The sequence below is a fragment of the Physeter macrocephalus genome, chromosome 14 (assembly GCF_002837175.3).
Source record: "Physeter macrocephalus isolate SW-GA chromosome 14, ASM283717v5, whole genome shotgun sequence".
Classification (NCBI taxonomy): domain Eukaryota; kingdom Metazoa; phylum Chordata; class Mammalia; order Artiodactyla; family Physeteridae; genus Physeter; species Physeter macrocephalus.
This window is the reverse complement of record NC_041227.1, coordinates 132096949-132110621: the sequence shown is the minus strand read 5'-3', so window position 1 is coordinate 132110621 and position 13673 is coordinate 132096949. Positions and strand designations below refer to the sequence as shown.

Genomic DNA, 13673 nt, shown 5'->3' with positions numbered 1-13673 from the left:
GCACAGGCTCCAGACGCGCAGGCTCAGCGGCCGTGGCTCACGGGCCCAGCCGCTCCGCGGCATGTGGGATCTTCCCGGACCGGGGCTCGAACCCGCGTCCCCTGCGTCGGCAGGCGGACTCTCAACCACTGTGCCACCAGGGAAGCCCTAGAAGCAGTATCTTTGACCTCAGTGAATCCCTTCATCCTCTCTTTATCTCAGCTTCCTCATAATGTATCTTTCAAATTTCACTATTTTTACTGTTTCTACTATTTTAAATTGATCTGCTAAATTCAGCTATGCTAGAGCTGCTATAGGACACAGTGTACTATCTTTCTTTGATCATTTGAAAATAGAGTTATTAAAGAGGCAGTGGTGTTTATTGGTTAAGAACAAAGGCTATGGAGTCAAGAATATGTGGATATAAATCCTCCTTACCAGCTATGTGAAAATGGGCAGATACCTATCCTCCCTGAGTCTCAGTTTCTTCAGCTTACTTGGGAGGTGTCTGCTTTACAGGATTAGTAGGAAGATTTTGTAGTCTTTGGGTACCTGTGTACTCCACATGTATAATAGTAGTCATTAATTTGCTTTATTATTTTCTTTTAAAATTATTCTGGAAAATTAAAAAGTCATCATTATTATTTTATTTTTGCTTATGACATCAATGAAACACCGGTCATCTGTGTGGTACGATGAAAGACAATTAGATTAGGAACCTGAAAAATTATGTTCTTAATCTGCCTTAACCAGGGAAGTCAAGAATATTAGTTTAATTTTTGTTTAAACAGGGTTGTTATGAAGTCAGATGAGAACAGTGAATATGTATGTAACTTGTAAATGGTAATGTACTATTTAAATGGGCAAATTGTGAAAAATATTATTGGACTTAGATGAATGGTTCTAATTAATTTATTTCAATAATTTTATCTTTATTTTTTCTTTCATTTTAATGGGAGGCTTCTAAGAATTTCTGAAATTTAATTTCAATTTGGGTATTTTCAACATGATAGAGTTTTCTTACCATCCCATTTATAAAATATCACAGAAGACAATGATATTTCTCGTAGCTATTCCATACAATATCATGAGCGTATAAGTTTATTTTTGTTGATAACAGAGGAGGAAGCGCTATTTTTTTCTTTTAAATTCCTTTTTTTAAAAAAAGTATTCATTTATTTTAATTAACTAATATTGGAGTATAGTTGCTTTACAATGTTGTGTTAGTTTCTGCTGTACAGCAAAGTGAATCAGCTATATGTATACATATATCCCCTCTTGTTTAGATTTCCTTCCCATTCAGGTCACCACAGAGCACCGAGTAGAGTTCCCTGTGCTATAGGGTAGGTTCTCATCAGTTATCTAGTTTATATATAGTAGAGTATATGTATCAATCCCAATCTCCCAATTCATCCCACCCCCCCGCCTTTTAAATTTCAGTCTGGTGGAGTGACTGCTGCTGATCTCAGTAATATTCTGTCATTTTATAGCTCCAGTTTAAGGCATGCAGGGTTTTGTTTCTTAGTGCACTGCTAGTGTTTTTGAAGAACCTGTTGAAATAAAAAGAAATTACACTCTAAAAAGCGTTTTTGAGGGTAATACTTACATTCAGATGCACCTTCTTTGGAACTCTTGTTTTGAAATTCTTTCCTTTTAAAAAAATTGTCATTAATTGTTTTTACACATCAGTCTAAGTCATTACCAACTATTTTTCCTTTTCCTTTTACTGTTGAGACTGCTTACCATAGAATATTTAAAATAATTGAAAGGACCTGGTGTCTTTTTGAATTTTTTTTTTTGGTGTTTCGTGAAATAATGTCCTTATTCTTTATGATGACATCTTGGGTCAGGGGTAAACATACCAAGGCTCCCCACATATGTGTTGAAAGAGAAAACACTTAAAGCTATTGTGTATTGCATTTGAGATTCATAATTTTAAATGTGTGTGGCTTTATTTTGTTCCGCACCCTTATGTTTTTGTTTTTCTTTTTGGCATTCTGTAAAAATATTTGTGGCATCATTGAGAAGTTTGCATGTAAACATCAACTTACACTTATATCTTAAAATATATCCAGTGTATATTTTGGCTAAAATAACTCTTTGTGTAGCTACATAGTCATTTCTGACTTTTTTTTTAAACTCCTTTATTAGAGCATAATTGCTTTAAAATGGTGTGTTAGTTTCTGCTTTATAACAAAGTAAATCAGCTATACATATACATATATCCCCATATCTCCTCCCTCTTGCGTCTGCCTCCCACCCTCCCTATCCCACCCCTCTAGGTGGTAATAAAGCACCGAGGTGATCCCCCTGTGCTATGCGGCTGCTTCCCACTAGCTATCTATTTACAGTTGGTAGTGTATATATGTCCATGTCACTCTCTCACTTCATCCCAACTTACCCTTCCCACTCCCTGTGTCCTCAAGTCTGACTATTTTTTTTTTTTTTTTTCTGTATGCGGGCCTCTCACTGTTGTGGCCTCTCCTGTTGCGGAGCACAGGCTCCAGACACGCAGGCCCAGTGGCCGTGGTTCACGGGCCCAGCCGCTCCACGGCATGTGGGATCTTTCCGGACCGGGGCACGAACCTGTGTCCCCTGCATCGGCAGGCAGATTCTCAACCACTGCGCCACCAGGGAAGCCCCTGACTATTTTTGATGAAAGTTTTTGATCATATTTTTTCTCCATCCTAAAATATTTAAAAGTATATGCTGAGTTGCCCCAGTGTGAGAATTATCTTAGTTTCATCTTTCTTTTAAAGTAGTATTTGTGATTATAAAATAATTTGTGGATTTTTATTAAAGAAAATTTGGAAAATATAGATGTATGTAAAGAAGGAAATAAAATCATCTATGAAATAAAAACACTGGTAAAATATCATTGGGTTGTCTTTTAGTCTTTTCTTTATGTATCCTGTAAGCATGTTATTTTTCTTTAGAAATTTGAGATGATATCGTATACATTGTTTTGTATAACTCAAGTATTTTATGCTACTAAATATTGTTCCTGAGCATTTATTTTCAATGGCTGTATTATAGTTCATATTATAGAATTATCCCCAATTAATTTAAATTATCCCTATTGTTGGGTATTGAGATTGAGTTTTCACTAATATAAATAATTCTGGGAAGAATGTCCTTATATGTCTGTCTTTTTTTTTTTTTTTTTTTTTTTTTTTTGTGTGTGTGTTACACAGGCCCAGCTGCTCCATGGCATGGGGGATCTTCCCGGACCGGGGCACGAACCCCGTGTCCCCTGCATTGGCAGGCGGACTCTCAACCACTGCGCCACCAGGGAAGCCCTATGTCTGTCTTTATATGCATTCTAAATATTTCTATGGGGTAATGAATTATGTCTTACATGGTAAATTGAAATAATGGATTTTTGTAAGTTTAGTATCATAAACAGTTTAACCTCTAAAATAAAAATTAATGCTTGGAAGTGTCATGAACATTGTATGTGATTATAAGGTACAAGTAAAGGATGTATTATATGCAAAAATGATAATGAATATAAAAAGGCAAAGATAATAAGGAGCCATTTGAAGGTAGAGGAAGTTAGCAGTTTAGATTGCCTTTGTAAATATAAAAAGACTAATTATATTTTTAATACAGAACATGTATTTTTTTTAAAGTTTTTTTCAGTTTCAGGAGATAGTTTTTTAATATTTTCATTTTTGAAATAGAGAATACTAATCATTAAAAGAAAGATATTCAGACTTCAGGAAAAACATTGATTTTCCTGAATTACATGTGTATCTCTATGCTAAACATAATATAACTGTTAGAGATCATGGTGTTTCCCCTGTTCTGGTCACTAGAAAGATCAGAGCTTCCACAGCATATTTTCAGCAACTGTAATATTTTATGACGTGTACTTTTTTTTTTTTTTTTTTTTTTTTTTTGCTGTAAGTGTGCCTCTCACTGTTGTGGCCTCTCCCGTTGTGGAGCGCAGGCTCCGGACGCGCAGGCCCAGCGGCCATGGCTCATGGGCCCAGCCGCTCCGCGGCACGTGGGATCCTCCCAGACCAGGGCACGAACCCGCGTCCCCTGCATTGGCAGGTGGACTCCCAACCACTACGCCACCAGGGAAGCCCTATGACATGTACTTTTGTGTGCTGTCCTAAATCTTTGTCCTTAGTGGTCTCTTTCTATTTCATATTCTTTTCAATTTTTTGTCTATGTACTTTAATCTTATTATATTTGTGTATATCAATATTTGTATAACTGTCTCAAATTCTTTCTAGAATGGAGCATGAATAGATGGATAAATAGAAAAGTCCATTTGCAAAAAAAAGAATTAACAAAAAAGAAAATACCAACCATACCGCTTTAATATTTTTGTCTGTTTTCAAGAGATAGTTTTCTAACTTGGATTTTTCCCTAAACTTAAATGCCTAGTTACATTGTGATGTGTGTAGTTATCCTTTAGAAGGATGATCTTATGTCTACTTGATGAAGTCACTTTTATTAGACATATACTTATGGGCATGAGGATAAATACTTTTCTGTTTTGAAATTCAGCAGGCTCTTGCATGTTCACATCAGACAACCCTGATGTGTCTTGTACGTGTTCTCATCTACAAATGTTTTTGTTGTTGCTGGGTGGCATTTTAAAAATAAGAACTAGCATTGTTTCAAGTGAGTTAAGTTTATTTTAAAATTAAATATTAAATATTAAATTAAATAGTAATCTTCATTTCCTCAACACCTGATCTTTTCTCTTCAAGGTAATCATTGCAGAAAATTTAATGTGTATTCTCTTTAAAAGTTTCCAGGAATATCTCATTTTAAAAATACAAATAAGATCCTAGCGCATACTCTATATACTGTTTCATTTTGCTTTTTAAATGCTAACATATATTCTGATGATTTTTTTATATCAGTAGTATGGCATCATCTTTTTAAATAGTTGCATTGTATTTTATTTTACTGATGGACCACATTTTATTAATATAGATTCCTATTGAGGGATAGAGGTTATGTACAGTATTTTGCTACAACAAATAGTGTTTCAAGAATATCCCTGTGTATATTTTTATGTATTGCATATTTCTTCTGATACAATAAATTCTGTGAAATTGAATTGCCCAGTAACAGGGTTGCAGGTTTAAATTTTTGATTGACATTGACAGATTGCCCTTAAAATGAGGTTATGTCTGCCTCAGGCTGCAGGCTTGGGTGAGAGCAGGGAGTGACCGCCAGTGGGTGTGAGAGTTCCTTTTTGGAGTGATGAAAATGTCCTAAACTAGACTGTGGTGATGTTGCATAATTCTCTGATATATTAAAAGACATTGAATTGTGTATTTTAAGTGGGTGAATGTTATAGTATGTGAATTATGTATATCTTAATAAACTATTAAAAAAGGTTAGGTCTATTTGTACTTGCACCAGTAGTGTATGAGAATGTCTATTTTCTCATTTCATCATCAACACTGAATTATAAACATTTTTGATTATCTGTGAGATGAAAAATAGCATCTTGTTGCTTTGCTATTTCCATTGCTTTTATTGTAAGTGAGAATGAACATATTTTTTGTCTGTTTATTGTCTTTTTAATTTCACTTTTGTGAGCTGTCTTTTCTTATACCTTTCCATATTTTTGTTAAATTGTTTGTCTTCATTGTGATTCCTAAGAACAGTTTATATGTTAAGGAATTCAGGTCTTTGTCATGTATCTTACAGGTATTTTTCTCTGTATGTCTTTTGATTTATTTCTTTTTTTTTAATGTATAGAAGTTTTCTTTTCAGTAGTTGGATCTATCAGTCTTTTATCTATGGCTTCTGGTTTTTGTATTTTGTAGAAAAGACTTTCTTATTCCAAGATTATGAAAAAAATTCATATTTTTGTCTCTTTTTATATCTTATTTTTGTATTTAAATCTCAGATCCATTTCACAGGGTTTTACTATGAGTAGTGATGATAATCTAGGTTAGTCAATTCTTAATGTTATAAAATCAAAATTTAGGGTGTTGAAATGCTTAAGTTTAAGAATGCAATAAGTGTGGAGAGAATTGAGTGACATGAAATTCTATACAGATTACAGAGTTTGCCTGTGTTTAATAAATGATTTAATTCTTTTGATGCTTTAGAGAGTCCTAAAATATTTAATTAGCCTTTGGAAATCAAACTTTATAAAACACAACTCCCATTTTAAGTTTATAACTGTGTGGAAAACACCTTAGATGTTAAATGAGTAATATTTGCAATATTATTTTATTAGAGTTGAAGAACTGTAGTAGTTTTCTTTTGATTGGTAAAAACACACCTATAAAATATTTTAAGATTAGAAGTTTTTTTCAATTTATTTGGCATTATGGGAAGACGTTCGGTGACCATGATCCTTTATTTTAACCTTAGTCAGTCATTCACAAACATACTTGGACTTGTTTGCCTTTGTAATTGCTAACACATTTCCTGTGATATCCACATCACAGAATTGTGTGACCTTGAGCACCATCAAGCAGTGGGGTTCTTTTTTTTTTAGTATTCTTAAAAAAGATTTCTGACATAGATTAAGACATTTGGAAAACTGTTGTCACTGAAAATGAAAGAAGAGACAACACAAGGGGAGATCAATTTTCAGAGCAACCATCAGTTTTCAGGGAACAGACAGTAGAAACTGCTCTTTTTGTGAAATAAAATAGAGTATTTCCTTTGAACTTCACCTCCACCCATATTGAATGTTCCCACCCATTGCCTAAAAAGGGATATTGCTTCCTTCTTACACAGAATGCCAATTAGGCATTTTTTCCTTTTGCAAATCTGCTAGTTAAATGTAGAATTTAAATAAATCCATGATGATGTAATCTACAGTCATTGACGTAATAAATGAGAGAATTTATATTTTAAAACATTTCTTATGAATATAGCATTCAGATACACGCAGTCTTACAAACTATAATAAATAATTATACAAAGGAGAACCATTGGAAAGTGCATGCAGGCAAGGATGAGATCATTGCCAAGACGTCAGCAGCCTGCTGTCTGACTCTTCGCCATCTTACCTCATCCATCTCCCCCAGCAGTAACTGCTATCCTGACTTCTCTGGTAATTTCCCTCCTTTGTTTTTAAACTTGACTTTACCACCAATGCCTGCATTCTTGAAAATATTTCTGTTTTAGTGGATTTTGACCTTCATTTAAATAAAACTAAACTTCACATATTTTTTTGCTCAATAGTACGTGGGTGACGTTCATCCTTGTTACGCCATTTAGCTATAGTTGGCTTCATTTGCATTACTTTCTATTCAATGAATCTTCCACAGTTTCTTGCCATTGTCGATGAATCTATTCTAATTTTTGACTTTAGCAAACAATAACCCTATGAACAATCTTGTACATGGTTCCTGACACACATGTACAGGAGTTTCTCTAGGGCAGTGGTTCTCAGAGTGTGGGCTGTGAACCCTGTGGTCCCCAAGACTCTTTCATGAGGTCTATGAGGTCAAAATTATTTTTGTAAGAATTTAAAAATGTTATTTTTTTTTTTACTGTGTTGACACTTGCATTGATGTTGCAAACACAGTGCTGGGTAAAACTGTATCCTAACCCACATCAAGGCAGTGGCACCAAATTGTACTGGTAGGCATATTCTTTACTGTCACATGCTCACAGGGAAAAAAATTACCAATCTTATTTAAGAATATCCTCGATGAAGCAAGTAGAAAATTATTAATTTTATTAAATCTTGTACCTCCAACATGCATCTTCTGGATATCTGAGTGATGAAGTGGAACCATGTATAAAGAACTTGTGGTTCATATCCAAGTGCATATCAACATGCTAGAGGCAAAACCCTTGTGTGCTTTTTTTCAGTTATGAATTGCAATAGCTGCTGTTCTTGTGGAATATCATTTTTATTTGAAAGAATGACTGAGGGACAAAATATGGTTATTTGGACTTGGATATTGTCAGACATTTTCTCAAAAATGAACAAAGTGAGCCTGTCACTTTAAGCAAAACAACTGACCATATTTGCTGCTGGTGATAAAATTTGACCTTTTAATACAAATTAGAATTTTGGCAACCTTGTATCAGTCACTGTGAGCTCGAGAACTTTCCAATACTAAGACCTTTCCAATGAGATCGGTGGTGGTGATATGAAACAGTGTGAAGTATTTATATTATGTAATGAAATTTTCAATATTTGGAAATCTCTATAACTCATTGAACTGATGTTTTCCAAATGAGTAATGGATGATATTGTAAAATCACGCATAGGTAGAAGAGCCATTCCAAGTTCAAGATAGACCAACAGAACTTACTGTGACAGTGTGAAAAGTTTCATATTCTACAATGCAAGTAACTTTAAAAACCTAGCACTTCTGAGTGTTGGTTTACTTAAAAAGAATATCTACAATTATTCAGAAAGCGTATTAAAATACTCCACTTTACAACTACGTATTTCTGTAAGGAAACATTTAAGGAAGAACTATATTCTTCCTTACACAGGTTCTTTGAGATTGTGGAGGAGGGACTGCTTCTCAACTGCTTTTATTAGGCAGTCCCGACATGGTTAAAACCAAAAAGAACATTCCAAGAAAAAAATCAAGTCCCCGTAAAAATAGAAATGTAGTAACAAAGTTCATTGTCAATACATTGAGAACAGACTTTTATTTAGTAAATGATCCTGGTACAACCTTTCATTTACTTGGAAGAAAATAAAATTGGGTCCTCTCCTCTAAAAACAAAAATAAACAAAAACAAATTCTGGATGTACCTTTAACCTATAGAGGCCCAGACAAAAAAAGTTTCAAAACAACAAAAATCTTGACATCAGAAGATCTTTCTAACCCAAAAACCTTTCCAAACCCAGAACGTATAAAAGAAATGATAGAAATATTTGACTCAAGTGAAATAAAGACTTTGTAAGGTAAAAAAACACAACAAAAGATCAATAGAAAAATAATCGATTTGTGGAAAATATTTGAGACAGACTGTGTCTTAATGTATACAGCATACCAGGTTTTACTGATTGACAGACAGAAGCGTGGATTAAAATTGTGAAAGGGCATTTCATAGAAGACCAGATTCATAAGGCCCCAGAACATGTGAAAAGGGACTAACACACAGTAGTTTTCAGGGAAATGCAACTTAGAGTCGTAGTGAGGTATCTACTCTTGGTGGAAATGTGAATTTGCCTATAAAAGAGGGCAAAACCTATTAAGGTATAGCCACCATTGAATCGTTGGCATGTCTTTTGAGAATCCACCCTGTAGAAATCAAAGCTCAAGTGTGTTGGACTCATATATGAGAATGTTTTGCAGTGTTGTTTGAAGTGCAAAAAGACTGAAAATAAAGTGAATATGCATTAAGGAGAATGGTTGAACAAATTTTGTTTTCTCCTCATTAAGGAATAATTGGTAGCTATTTAAAAGAATGAAAAGAAAACTGTAGCAGGTGTTTTTAGAGTGATTTCCATGAGATATCGTTCAGAGAGAAAAGCAAGGTGTAGAAAACATGTATTTTTGTGTGTGAAACATTCATAATAAAAAGATTATATATTGCTAAGGGTATAGCAGTTTAAAGAAGAGAATTTACTTAGCTCTCAAACAACAGTGCAGGGCATGTGGGGAGTGTGCTGCTCTATGATGTCATCAGGGACCCAGGCTGGTGGGGAACCTCTCCATCCTCAGCACACAGCTTCAGTCTCTGCATCTGAGGTCTCGGTTGCTCACCAATGCCTTATCTTTTAAGCGTGATCCTTCAGAAAGAAAGGGGATGGAGAGAAAGCCACTTCTAAAAAAATATGTCCATCAAAGTTGCCGGCATCGTTTCTGTCCCATCATCCCCCTTGACCAGACTTACATATGGAGCAGCCATCTGCCCAGCCCAAGTTTGGTGGTGTTAGTGAGGCCCCAAAGGAAGAAGAGGAAAATAAATGTCTGGGGATCCGCCTAGTCTGTGCCACAAACCCCCATACTGGTGCATGCATTTTGCCCCTTTATATTTATATATGATTCTGTGAGCATGGCAGAAGTTACGAAAATATACTCCGTTGTTAATGTCCGTATTCCATACCCCATGCAGGTGTTGATGGAGGAGAGGGAGAGAATCAAATAAAAAAAGGAAAGGAGTACAGAGGAGCTAAACAAAATAAACAAAAACTCAGTATGTAATATGATTATGTCTATGTTTCATGTAAATTGTGTTCATGTATGATGTATGAACAAAATTTTAAAAATTAGAAAAAAGAAAATACCAGCATACACTCTGTATGTTTAAATATCACTTCTTCCCTTAATGTGATGAGTTCCGAGGAGATTAGAAAGTACTGTTTAGGAAGATTTCATACATCTCTAAGCCCCAGTGGTAAGACAACAAGAGAAGAAGACACATTGTTATTTGTGCTATGCTTATAAATAAGCACAATGAATAACAATTGGCATTATGCAGTATTACAAATGAACATTTAAGAGTAGGATACACTGGAGATTTTAATCAGGAAGAATCTTAATCACTGACACCATAATTTCCTCTGACTAGTAACTAATAGAATTCTCTAAAAAGATGATTATAACAATTAGGTATCTGAGTAAGCAGAGTGATGATTATTTTATAAATCACTTCTTCTTTAATTTGCTGTGATGATTGTTGAGATGTAGAAAGAAAGTGTGACTGAGCAAACACATCATTGGGTTGTGTTGCTGATAATACTTTGGAAGTAGAGATGGTTGACTTCAGTCATGCTTTGACCATGCAGTAGAGATGGTTGACTTCAGTCATGCTTTGACCTTTTGTGCCTTACAATTTAAGGCACACAAAATATTTCAGTGATATTACAATGGCTACATTTTATATCATTTAAAACTTGTCAAGTTGTAGAGTTAGTCTTCGCATGAAAATAAGTCATGCTGTTTTGTACATTTTGTTCCTTTAGACATGGTTGAGAGTCAGTCAACGTTAAAGCCTTGAAATAACATTGAAAGTTGTTCCTTGGTATTTTAAAGTGTGTAGTGATTCCTATCTAAGTAACTTTAATACATTATTTTCCTTACAAACTCATTAAAGTTTATTATGCTATTTTACTTTGTCCTTCTGCTAATTTCAGTTCAAATGTTAAATATAACTTGCTTATGGAAAACTAGTAATAGTAAAAAGTAGGATTTTGAATAAGAAACCTGCTCCTCTGTAAGAGGGAATGTTGATTATCTGAGTGAATAGATTGGTAAGTGTTCCTTTAAAAAAACCCTTAATCCAAAATTTGTGAATATTCAGTTGAGTAAAATGACATTGGTAATAGTCCTAAAATCTAATTAGTTATACTGTAAGTAGGATATTTTTAAACCCAAGGAAGTACTTTTACATGAGGTAAGTGAGCATTTTCATCAGCTTTATTCATTTGGTAGGAATGTCCAACCTCAGAGCTATTCTTTGAAGGAAATACTTCAGAGAAAATGGGGCCCAATGGATTTTGTAAATAAAATTTCTTAAGCTCTTTCTAAGCAGAAATTTCAGAAGTTCTCTTTAACAAAGCTCGTGGGAAAGCCCTCTTCAAAGTGAAGCTGCCCGATTTCAGTTCCTTTGCTTTAGCAGCCGGTTATCCGTAGAATGGCTTGTCACACACTCCACTTACCCCTATGGAGCTGTCACCATCTCTTGATGGCTTTTACTTCTTTTTCTAGAATTAGGTGGTTTAGCCCTGGGGTGGTTCCAGCCATTGTCTGAGTGGACCTTCTGGTCATATTGCCTAGGGACTTGGTCCAATGAGGTGAGGCTTTCCTCTTCAGTTTATCCCAATGATTCTCATGGTAAAATACTTTTGATGGGGGCAAATGGCCCAGAGGGATACATCAGTTCGAAACCAAACCTCTGTGGCATTAGAGGCTTGCTATCAAGGTGAGAACACGTCTGCAAGGACTTTAAAATGGGACAGGAGAGCGCGCTCCCTTTTCTTACGCACTGCTTTACGAGGGGCTTCTGTGCTCACACACTCCTCGTGGCTCCCTCTCTGCCTTAGCCCGACACTGAGGATTCTGGCATTGAGGCTCAGTTATTTCTCTGCCTTTGCCATTTTGGTTCAGTAGGGCTGCCGTTCTAGCTGGGGTTTGGCTGTTGTGTCTGTGCAGAGAGCCTGAATGACAGTGGGGCTCGGCTTAGGAGGACGCCAGGATTTACTGCACTGCCCAGTTTCTAATACCAGAGAATGGTTCCTTCACAAATTTTATCCTGTTTGATGGCTATTAATAGTGGGAGGTGAGGTCGGTACTAATTACTCCATTACAGCCTAAAGTAGATCTCCCTTCTTCTTCTTTTTTTTTTTTTTTTTTTTTGTGGTTCGCGGGCCTCTCACTGCTGTGGCCTCTCCCGTTGCGGAGCACAGGCTCCGGACTCGCAGGCTCAGCGGCCATGGCTCACGGGCCCAGCCGCTCCGTGGCATGTGGGATCTTCCCGGACCGGGGCATGAACCCGTGTCCCCTGCATTGGCAGGTGGACTCTCAACCACTGCGCCACCAGGGAAGCCCGTCCTTTTTCTTAAGTTTGAAATTGATAGCATATATTCTGAGCTCAATAAGGAGAACTTAAATGTTGTTTGTAATCAGAGTTACTTGGAGGTCAAACAAATTAGAAGTGTTATAGTCAGTCTTTCAATTTCAGTCTTTTGTGTTAAACTGAACTAAGCAAGGCTGTTTAATGTCTTTTCCATACACCTGTGGGTATGTGTAGAAAGATGCACACATATGTATAGCTATCTACATTTATAGTTATATCTATATCCTGTATCCTGTATTGCCTTTATATACTGTACTAGTTAGATTGTTTCCATGTTGTAATCCTGATGATTTATCATGAATCATGCCATAGAGTATAGGGCAGAAAGGTAGAGCTATTCTGTGGTGTCGAGGTCAAGGGAAGAGATACTCTTTTTAAGTAAAAAAAATTTTTTTTTAAGGATGTCAGTAGAGAATCTTTCTCTATCATACCACCTTGTGATAACTTGGTGTTCACTATCTTAACCAAGTTTTTAAACCTTACATTGGCAATATTGGGACAAACTGACCTCCTAATAAGATGGAATGCAAAAGGACGCAGCATCACTTTAGTGTCATTCTTGCCAAAATCTGATAAGTCTAATCATGAGGAGACATCAGACAAATCCAAACTGAGGGACACTCAATAACTGTGGCTGTACTCTCCAGAAATGTCAAGGTCAAGAAGTACAAAGAAAGGCTTTTCCCAGTTAATAGAGATACGTTGATATGACAAATAGTGGCAATGTGTCATCCTGGATTGGATCCTGGACTGTGAAGAAAATAGATATAAGTGACATTATTGTGATAACTGATAAACCTCGACTCTAGACTGTACCTCAGATAATATTATTGTGTTAATGTTACATTTCCTGATTTTGATGACTGCTGTGGTTATAAAAGACAGTCTTTGTTTTAAGGAAACATACACTGAAGTCTTTAGGGATGATGTCTCTGGCTTCCTCACAAATGGTTCAGGAAATAATTTGTATCATATATATGTTGGTACAGGTACACAGTGGTAAAGCACATGAAGCAAAATGTAAACAGTTGGTGAATGTGGCTGAAGAGTATACGGGTGCTCCTCCTTGCGCTCTTATCGCCGCTTTTCTGTAAGTTTAGTGATTGTACCAAAGTAAAAAGTTAGGCCAGGAAAGTGGCATTTACATAGATCTCTTTGGCTACAAGAACAGAGATTCATGAAGCTACCTAAAGTAAAGAGGA

General features: G+C 35.8%; 1 protein-coding gene across 15 annotated transcripts in view; it reads left to right on the top strand.

The window, feature by feature from the left end:
• CEP112 (centrosomal protein 112) overlaps nt 1–13673 on the top strand; it is a 415833-nt gene that overhangs the window by 56049 nt on the left and 346111 nt on the right. The gene's annotated exons all lie outside the window — the stretch shown is intronic.